The sequence below is a fragment of the Vipera ursinii genome (genome assembly GCF_947247035.1).
Source record: "Vipera ursinii genome assembly, chromosome: 2".
Taxonomy (NCBI): Eukaryota; Metazoa; Chordata; class Lepidosauria; order Squamata; family Viperidae; genus Vipera; species Vipera ursinii.
This window is the reverse complement of record NC_139513.1, coordinates 15,979,897-15,990,282: the sequence shown is the minus strand read 5'-3', so window position 1 is coordinate 15,990,282 and position 10,386 is coordinate 15,979,897. Positions and strand designations below refer to the sequence as shown.

The 10,386-nt window shown below is 46.5% G+C and overlaps 1 protein-coding gene across 1 annotated transcript in view; it reads left to right on the top strand.

Annotated features, from left to right (window-relative positions):
- The window catches only part of LOC310634740 (uncharacterized protein), a gene marked incomplete at both ends in the record, with an annotated part of 362,395 nt that overhangs the window by 188,086 nt on the left and 163,923 nt on the right, over nt 1–10,386 (top strand). The window lies entirely within an intron of this gene.

Below are 10,386 nucleotides of genomic sequence, written 5' to 3'. Positions count from 1 at the left end.
CCCATTTTACAACCTTTCTTGGCACAATTGTTAAGCGAATCACTGCAACGGTTAAGTTGGTAAGGCAGCTGTAAAGTGCATTTGACTTTCCCATTGACTTTCCTTGACAGAAGGTCACAAAAGGGGATCACGTGGTCCCGGAAACTGCAACCGTCATAAAGATGAGACAGTTGCTAAGCCTCTCGACTTTGATCACATGACCCTTGGGATGCTGCAACAGTCGTAAGTGTGAAAAACGGTCGTAAGTCACTTTTTTCAGTGCCACTGTAACTTCGAACAGACACGAACGAACTGCTATCAATCAAGGACTAGCTGTAGAAGAGAACAGACACAGAACGAACTGCTATAAATCAAGGACTAGCTGTAGAAGAGCTAAGACACATCAGGTGAGCGATGGGAATCCTTAGCTGTATTGTTGATTTTTGCCCTAAATTCCGTTTGGTTTACTTTTTCTTTTTTTTTGCGGATTTCCATGATGATGGATGCAATTCTAGAATTTCGCCTTGTAGCTTATCAGAAGTGACACGGTATTTCCACACTGTAATTTATTGTTTTGCGGAAACTCTCTACATTGGGGTGGGGATGGGTTGGTGTCCAAGGTCCTTCTTCACTTCTCTGTTTAACTCTGTCATTTCTGAGCCTTTCTTGGCAGCTGGTGGTCCTCTCCCTAAACAATTCACTAGGAAAGAGAGGGCTGGATTGATCTATTGAGTGAATAACTACTACTACTACTACTACTACTACTACTACTACTACTACTACTACTATTGAAAAAGACAAACTAGAAACAAAAATTAAGCAAGAAAATGGCAAGAGAACACCTATCCGAACTTGATGAATATAAATAACCGGAAACCGACAGATTACATCCCAGAGTTCTGAAGGAGCTGACAGATGTTATCTCAGAACCGTTGCACCACATCTTTAAAAAATCCTGGAGCACCGGGGAAGTACCTGAGGATTGGAAAAGGACTGATATGGCTCCCATCTTCAAGAAAGGGGAAAAAATGGGCCCAGGAAACTACAGACCAATCAGCTTAACCTCAATACCTGGGGTATTGAGAGATCCTGGAAAAGATAATCAAAAACAGATCTGCGAACAACTAGAAGCAAACAAAGTTATAACCAGTAGCCAGCAGGAGTTTGTCAAAAACAGATCATGCCAAACCAATCTTATTTCATTCTTCGATAAAGTGACTAAACTAGTAGACCAGCAAAATGCTGTGGACATTGTATACATAGACTTCAGTTAGGCATTTGACAAAGTAGACCACAACCCGCTGCTTAGTAAGCTAGAAAAAGGTAGATAGATAGACAACATCACCACCAGATGGATCTGTAGCTGGCTGACAAACCGTACTCAGTGAGTAGTCCTCAATGGCACTACATCCACATGGAGAGAAGTAAGCAGTGGGGTACCACAAGGCTCCATCTTAGGCCCAGTACTCTTCAATATCCTCATCAATGACTTAGATTAGATGAGGGAATTGAAGGGGAACTCATCAAATTTGCTGATGACACTGAACTGGCAAGAATAGTCAACACCCCAGAAGACAAGCTCAGGATCCAAAAAGTTCTTGACAAACTGGAACAATGGGTCTCATCCAAAATAATGAGTTCTACTGTGGAGAAGAGCAAAGTTTTACATTTAGGTAGGAAAAGTCAAATGTGCAAGTACAGATTAGGCGAGACCTGGCTCAAAAACAGCAACTGTGAGAGGGACCTTGGAGTCCTAGTGGACGATCGCTTGACTATGAGCCAGCAGTGTGCAACAGCAGCCAAAAAAGCTAATACAATCCTGGGTTGTATAAACAGAGGCATAGAATCAAGATAACGCAAAGTATTAGTACCGCTTTAGACCACACCCGGAATACTGTAACCAATTTTGGTCACCATACTACCAAAAAAATGTTGAGACCTTGGAAAAAGCTCAGAGAAGAGCAACTGAAATGATCAAAGGCCTGGAGACTAAAACATATGAAGAAAGGCTGCAGGACGTGAGTTTGGCTAGTCCAGGGGTCGGCAACCTGAAAAAGGAAAAGAGCCACTGGGAACCGGTTCCATCACACATAAAAAAGTGGGAGCCGCGTGCGTGCGTCCATGCATGCACATGCGCAAAAAACGTTTTGCGCATGCGCAAAACGGTTTTTTCTTGCGCACGCCGCGGACGCGCGCGGTTGCCATTTTTTTAATGTGTGATGGAACCGGTTCCCGGTTGCGCGATGGCGACGGCCCATTTGCAGAGCTACCGCTTTTGGCAGCCTGCAAACGTGCCCCGGCAGCTTTCCCAACAAGCGGCGCCGCTGCCCATTCACACGGAGGTGCGCGCGCACCTCTCCAAAGGTTTGGGGAGGTGCGCGCACACCTCCGCCCATTCGGAGAGGTGAGCGTGCACCTCTCCAAATGGGCGGTGCCACTCTCCATTTGGAGAGGTGCGCACGCACCACTGCCCGTTCGAAGAGGTGCGCGTGCACCGGGCGGCTGGGAGCCACAGGAGACGGCTCAAAAAGCCGCATGCGGCTCTGGAGCCGCGGGTTGCCGACCCGTGGGCTAGTCTAAAGAATAGAAGAAATATGGGTGACATGATAGCAGTATTCCAGTATTTGAGAGGCTGCCACAGAGAAGAGGGGGTCAAATTATTCTCCAAAGCACCAGAGGGAAGTACAAAAAATTGATCAAAGAGAGAATTAAGGAGAAACTGCCTAACAGTGAGGACAATTAACTAGTGGGAAAGCTTTCCTTCAGAAATCATGGGCGCTCCATCACTGGAGGTTTTTAAAAGATTAGAAAATTACTTGTCTGAAATGGTATAGCTTCTCCTGCTCAAGCAGGGGGTGGACTAGAAGATCTCCAAGGTCCCTTCCAGCTCTATTCCATTCTATTCGGAAAGAATTTTGGAGGTCTTCTAGTCCAACCACCTGCTCAGGGAGGAAACACTACACCATTTCAGACAAATTGTTGTCCAATCTCTTCTTCATAACCTGCAGTGTTGATGCATCCACAACTTCCGGAGGCAAGTCATTGGAAAACAAAAGAAGTTTTATTTAAGCTTTTGCAAAAGCTGGGGTACCCTTGTCCCTGCAAGTAAAGGGCCACACTGAATCCATTTCAGCATTGACTTTTATACCCTATCCCAGGGGTCGGCAACCTGAAAAAGGAAAAGAGCCACTGGGAACCGGGTCCATCACACATAAAAAAAGTGGGAGCCGTGTGCGTGCATCCATGCACGTGCATGCGCAAAAATGTTTTGCGCATGTGCAAAATGGTTTTTTCTTGCGCATGCGCGGATGCGCACAGTTGCCATTTTTTTAATGTGTGATGGAACCGGTTCCCGGTTGTGCGACGGCGACGGCCCATCTGCAAAGCTGCCGCTTTCGGCAGCCTGCAAACGTGCCACGGCAGCTTTCTCAAAGAGCGGCGCCGCTGCCCATTCCGAGAGGTGCGCGCACACCTCTCCGAATGGCCGTAGGTGCGCGCGCACCTCCCCAAACCTTTGGAGAGGTGCGCGCGTACCTCCACGCGAACAGGCAGCGGCGCCGCTTCTTGGGAAAGCTGCCGCGGCCCGTCTGCAAAGCTGCTGCTTTCGGGCCGCGGCAGCTTTCTCAAAGAGCTTCCTAGCTGGACCAGTTGATAAGTCTAGTTTAGTCACGCGATTTCCAACCGCCTGGCAACAATTACAATTATCAAACCCTCCAATTATTAGATCAAAAGCCCCTTTTGTTCCTGTGTTATCTTCCCCTTCCTTGTCTGTGGCATGATTTGTAACATCCTGCTAACTAAGGGTGTAGTTTATCTACAAGGTTGAACTGCTACCCAAACTGGATAATTGCAATTGTAAAAGATTTATGTCTGCCCTTGTTTATCTATAAAATTGCCTGATTTTCATCTAAAAGTTATGTGTGTAACAGAGTTCATGTTTTGGTTAAACATGGCCACACTTTGGTTCACAGTTATACTTTAACTCTTGGCAGCTTTTATATAAAAAATAAAGCCTATGTAAATTGAATATGTTATTCATAAACTACATGCTGTTCTACAATAGTGCACACTGAAATGTATTGGACTTGTTTTGTTAACACGTGGTATTGCTGGGAGGCTGTTTGAGCAGGGAAGCTAACTAACGGCTCCCAGCTCCTTAGACAACCCATCTCCAGTGCTGCTATTGGTTGCCCCTAGGGCGGCAATAGGTTGCTTCAAACCTATTGGCCGCCCCCTAGGGGCCAGGGTATAAATTGCTGCATCTGCAGCTGTTCTCTAGTTCAGATCCTGTAAGCAATAAACCATGATCTTAGCTGAACTCACTTGCCTCTTCATTTCTGCGCAACGAACCCAGTACACAACACATGCTATTCTAAAAATATTCTTTGAGTCAGTGTATATCTGTTCTGTACCAGCCTGCTACCGGCCCTGCAGCAAAAGCAGGGACAACCCCTTTACAAACGGCAAGAGGCTGGAATAAAGCCTGCCAAATTTATTCACATAAAACAGAGCAAGACAAGACACCAACCATAAAACACGAGCTAAGAAGCAGGAACAATCCAAGCGGTTGCCTTCAGCAAACCAGCCCTCCCACACATTCCCCTTAAATACAGTTCAGGGCGTGGCCTCTCTGTGCCTCCTTCCGAGGTGCCCCATTGCCTTCCGCTGTTTACTCCTGACTGACTGCCTCCTGCGTCGGGCGTCCTTGAACAGGGCCAGCTGTGGGTCATCTTCATCCACGCTGTCAGGTTCAGACAGCTGGGTCTGCATCGTGACCAGATGAGAGGGGCCTTGCTGGGGGCTCCCATCAAGCTGTCCAATCCCCTCAGCAAGCTCTTCAACACCCCCTCCTCCTCCTCTGAGTCGTCCGACCCAACTGCCGAACCCACAGGCTGACCCTGAATCACAGCAATATCGTTCCTCTCTACTCCTCCAGCTTACTACATCTCCTTTCCTAAAAAGATACTTTAGCTAAGTGCCTCTATGTGCCTATTCCTTTATCAGAAATGGAAAATTGCAACATGTACACTTATTGTGTACCTCACAGTAAGGAATGCTGTTTGCTGTCACTTTATATTCTGGTGTCTTTCCTGTCTGTGTGGGTGGGGGCGGTCTTAGGGATTCCTTGGTTGGGCTGTTTACTAATGCTTCTTTGACAGTTTCTTGATTGGGCATTGCTTACTTAATTGTTGGTCTGACTAACAATCCACTAACAATACACACACACACACACACACACACATTTTTTTATGCACCCGGTTGGCCCAAATGTGGGAAGAAAGCTTTTGCCTGTGTCAGTCCCAATATAGGGCTATCCCCAGCAGCAGTCGCTATTGCGATAATCATTTTTATGTTAAATTTGGATTGCCAACAAAGAGTTAAAGGGAAACTGGTATAGCTATTTTGAGCTTTTTAGCTCTCATCAGCCAGCCATACCCTTCTGAGATTCGAAACTGGGCTGCTTGCACCTTAGGCACATTTGGGCCGACTGGGTGCATCAAAAAAAACAGTTAAGTCGTATATATAAGAGAAAATTCCTCTTTATTGCTGAGCTTTCGTCCACAAGCTGTTGACATCATCAGAGCAAGGGCTGAATGATAAGGGAGTCAGTACATACACTTGTGTGGCAGTTATAACTTTCAAATTGTGGAATGTGGGTGTGGCCTGTCCGTGACAAGCTCGCTCGTTTATAATCACACTGGTTCCGGCTTTGCTGGAAAAGGCTGGTCTCTAGTTGATTTTTAAAAGTCGCGCCTAGAAGCTGCTTGGCGCGAATCAGCTGTTAGGCGCGTAAGTCTCGTTGCGCTGCGTGTAGTCAGGCTCTTCATTTGAAGTAGAGTCAAGAAGGTCGTCTCGTTCCCTTGCGTGCAGTCGTCGCAGGCTTGATTGGTGCTTTGGAGAATAGATCGACCCCCCTCTTTTCTGTGGCAGCCCTTCAAATACTGGAACACTGCTATCATGTCACCCCTAGTCATAATAAAACAAAATCTTGTACTCTAACCCTTTTATCTTTATGTATACTGGAGAAGAACTTGTTTGTCACGTTTCTGCCCCAACTCGTGTTTCCTTTATCTGATTGTCCCCACCATCCAGTCAGAGCTGAAGAAACGTCTTGGATGAGAAGCGAAACATCTTCAAAGGAAAACACGGAAGTCCAGTTATCTTTTGAAAAAGCACCTTTGGGTCTTTATAGAATACTGGCTCCCTCAGCTAAGAAACAGAGATGAGCACCACCCGGTAGAGTTGGACATGACTGGACAGGGGAAATCTTTACCTTTTTCTTTTGGGATTACATTTGATCCATCACAGATCTGGGGCAAAACCAGACCACTTCATTGATTCTTGGTTTGGAACATCACCATTATCCCAGAGTCTTATCCCAAGACTTGTCCATAGACCTTTACCTATGCACTTTGGGATGAACACTCTTGGAATGGTAAGGGAGTATGAATGGATTTCCAGAAAACATTGCAGACTAGAGGAACCATTTGTGCTGCAGTCTGACATTCAGAAAACACAGACCCAACCCCATCAGCCTGCGCCTGTCTTCAACAGCGAAGGGACGCAGGGCAGAAAACATCCTGCAGCCAAGAAGGCTCCACACCCATTTGCACCACTCAGGTGACCCTGAGGACACAGGTAAACCTCCAAATGGCTTCAACAACTCTCTAATTTAGACTGCAAGGAGTATAAATCCTTCCATTCCCCACCATCCAGTCAGAGCTGAAGAAGTTTCTTGGATGAGAAATGAAACGCCTTCAAAGAAAAACAAGAAAGTCCAGTTGCCTCCTGAAAAAACACCTTTGGGGCAACCATGACCTGAATGATTGAGAATCTCGATAGACATCCCAGAGTCTTCTGCTCCTGCTCAATAACAAGAACTAGAGATTAAATATCTCGGGTCCCTGCCATGCTGGGAGAAAAGGGGTCAAAAAGGGTGGCATCTGTGGATACTCAGGTGCTGTATGGGCCTGGGGTTCTATTATGTCTTCTGCTCCATCTCTTGGTGCTATGACTCTTCGTTGAAGATCTACTGGTAGTTCTGCTTCCATTCCTAAATGATTATTTGACATCAGTCACAGTTTATAGATACAGTAGATTTCAGATGCTCTGCATTTAGGACAGGGAAAACCTGAGCAAGGGGTCGGACTAGAAGACCTCCAAAATTCCTTCCAACTCTGTTATTCTGAGATACTGGTCTTCTGGGTCTACTTGGATTAAGCAAAAGAGCTTTATCTGAACTATTAAGGCACATCTACACTACTCATATTCTCCCCCAATCTCTTTCAAACTATTCTCCAACACACACAGACATACATGTAACCTGAATACACAAGTGGGATTTTGTGATGACGCCCTAGGCGAGGGCACGAGGAAGCTTGTGTGTATCAAAGACCAGATAAGAGTCTGAAAAACAATGGTTTACCATCAAATAAGCAAGCTGAAATCAGACATTAGGGGAATTAGAATTATACTGTATATTAAACTGGGGATGCCAACAGATCAGTGGCATTAGAACCAGGATATAAAACAGGGGTCTTCAAACTTGGCCCTTTTATGACTTGTGGACTTCAACTCCCAGAATTCCTCAGTCAGCGTGCCTGATATAAAGCAGCAAAACCCAGGGGAAATAATGTTAGCCTTTGAGGGAGTTGGACAAAGATCAATAGCATTTATACCCAAAGGCAGCATGTAACTACTTTTGCAGAGGGGAAGGATGGAGGAAAAAATATTTTAGAACAGTGTTTGCCCTAAATCAGACATGTCAAACACAAGGCCCGGGGGCCGGATCTGGCCCGCGAAGTGGATTCATGCGGCCTGCGAAGCCACCCTGGAAACAGTGAGGGAACGGCTCCCACTGCCTTGGCCCTGGCCCAGAGACCCTCCTTCTGCCAGAGACCCTCAGATCTGTCCCACTCCTGCCCAGGCCCCCATAGGCACCCTTGATGCGAACCATGTAGAGCTGGCCACGCCCACCCAGTAGGCCATACGCACTCTAGCCACACCCACCCAGTAGGCCACGCCCACCCTGGCCACACCCACCCGGCCCCCTGAGGGCAACCGCAATGCTGATGCGGCCCTCAGTGAAATTGAGTTTGACACCCCTGCCCTAAATAAAAGAAAGAGAAAAAGGGCAGCCACAAATAAAATTAAGGATTGTTCAGTTCTTGAGAGAAGCAGTGCAGATTTGATCAGGAACAAGTAGTCCTCAACTCATGACTGGTTGCTTAGCAACCATTTGAAGTCGCAACACCCCGAAAGGTACTTATGACCTGCTTCGAAAGTTCCAACAGCCAAATCTCCGCCCCCGCGCCCCCAGGGATTTGGATGCTTGGCATTTACAGCTCTTTGCAGCATCCTGCAGTCACGTAACAATTTACAATGTTTTTGCCGAAAATTGGCATTTATTTCCAGTTTTTGCCAAAAAAATTCCCCAGGGCAAACATGGTGTAATAAGATGGAGGTTTGTGAGTTGGGGGGGGGAGCACGAAGGGAGGCTCAGCTAATCTCAATGTATACGTGGTTGACAATAAAGGTTTTTTAGTCATTTAACAATCATGAAATGCGCTTAACGAGCACAGTGATTCGCTTAACAGCAGCTGCAAACAAATTGTAAAATCGCATCAGTCACGATGGCCTGCTTTTCCAGAATCAGAATAGAGTTGGACGGGACCTTGGAGGTCTTCTAGTCCAGCCCCCTGCTCAAGCAGGAGATACAGTACCCTTTCAGATAGCTGGCTGTGCAATCTTTGCTGAAAAACCTCCAGTGATGGAGCACCCACAACTTCTGAAGGCAAAGCTGTTCCACTGGTTCACTGCCCTCACTGTAACAGTAGGAAGTTTCTCCTTAGTTCTAGGCTGTTTTTCTCTTTGATTAGTTTCCATCCATTGTTTCTCGTCTTGCCTTCTGGTGCTTTGGAAAATAAGTTGACCCCTTCCTCTTTGTGGCAGCCCCTCAAATACTGGGACAGTGCTATCATGTCACCCCTAGTCCTTCTTTTCTCTAGGCTGGCCATACCCAATTTCTGCAACTGTTCTTCATGTGTTTTTGTCTCCAGGCCCTTAATCATCTTAGTTGCTCTTCTTTGCACTTTTTCCAAAGTCTCAACATCTTTTTTGTAAGGGGGGGGCTTTTGCCCAGGTTCGCCTGGTGCGCCAGTTGTGACCCTATCTGGACCGAGATGCCCTACGCACAGTCACTCATGCGCTCGTGACCTCCCGTTTGGACTACTGCAACGCTCTCTACATGGGGCTGCCCTTGAGGACCACTCGGAGGCTTCAGCTGGTGCAGAATGTGGCCGCGAGAGTTGTGATGGGGGTCTCCCGATACTCCCATGTAACACCTCTACTCCGCGAGCTGCATTGGCTTCCGGTTGCCCTCCGGGTGAAATTCAAGGTGCTGGTGATGACCTATAAAGCCCTACATGGCTTGGGTCCGGGATATCTGAGGGAACACCTGCTGCCGGCATCAAGTTCCCTTCGTCCAGTGCGCTCCCACAGGGAGGGCCTTCTCAGGGTGCCGTTGGCAAAGGATTGCCGGAGGGCGACACCCAGGGATAGGGCCTTCTCTGTGGGCGCGCCTGCCCTTTGGAACCAGCTGCCAGTAGAGCTGAGGACTGCCCCCGACCTCCGTTCATTCCGCCGGGACCTGAAGACCTGGCTCTTCGAGCTCTCTGGCCCAGGCTGAGGATTAATCTTATTTTAATTGGGGTTTTATTTATGCAGGGACAAATATAAATTTTTTTAAAATTTGTTTTTAACTTTTGTATTTTGGTTTTTAATTACCCTGTAAACCGCCCTGAGTCCTTCGGGAAAGGGTGGTATATAAATGTAATAAAATAAATAAAATAAATAAATAAAATAAGGTGGTGACCAAAACTGGATGCAAGTATTCCAAGTGCGGCCTTACTAAGGCTTTATAAAACGGTGCTAATACTTCATGTGATTTTGATTCTATGCTTCTTGTTTATACGGCCAAGGGTTATATTAGCATTTTTGGCTGCTGCCAAATTTGTGACTATCACAATTTATGACTGAAATGTGCAGGGACCATTATGGCCATACGTTAAGGACCATCTGTAAAGAGCAGAATCGAGGGTCATTTTAACTGAAGGAAGGAGCTGAGGAAAGACCTTGGGCACAAAGATGCATTTGCTAACGGCAGCGTCGTGGTAGAAAAAATAACGGAAACAAGACAGAGTAGTTACGTGTGAATCGTAAGAAATAGGAATTACTTCAGGAGTGTTTCTGTTCAGCTGCTGGTTCGGATATGATGAAAATTCTTTCATTAAAAAAAAGGTGGATGGAGTAAGTAAAGTAAATATGGCAAAGCCCATAACTCCCAGCCAGCAGGGAATCATGGGATTCGACATTCCTGGAAAGGGTCCGACGAACATCAAATAATGA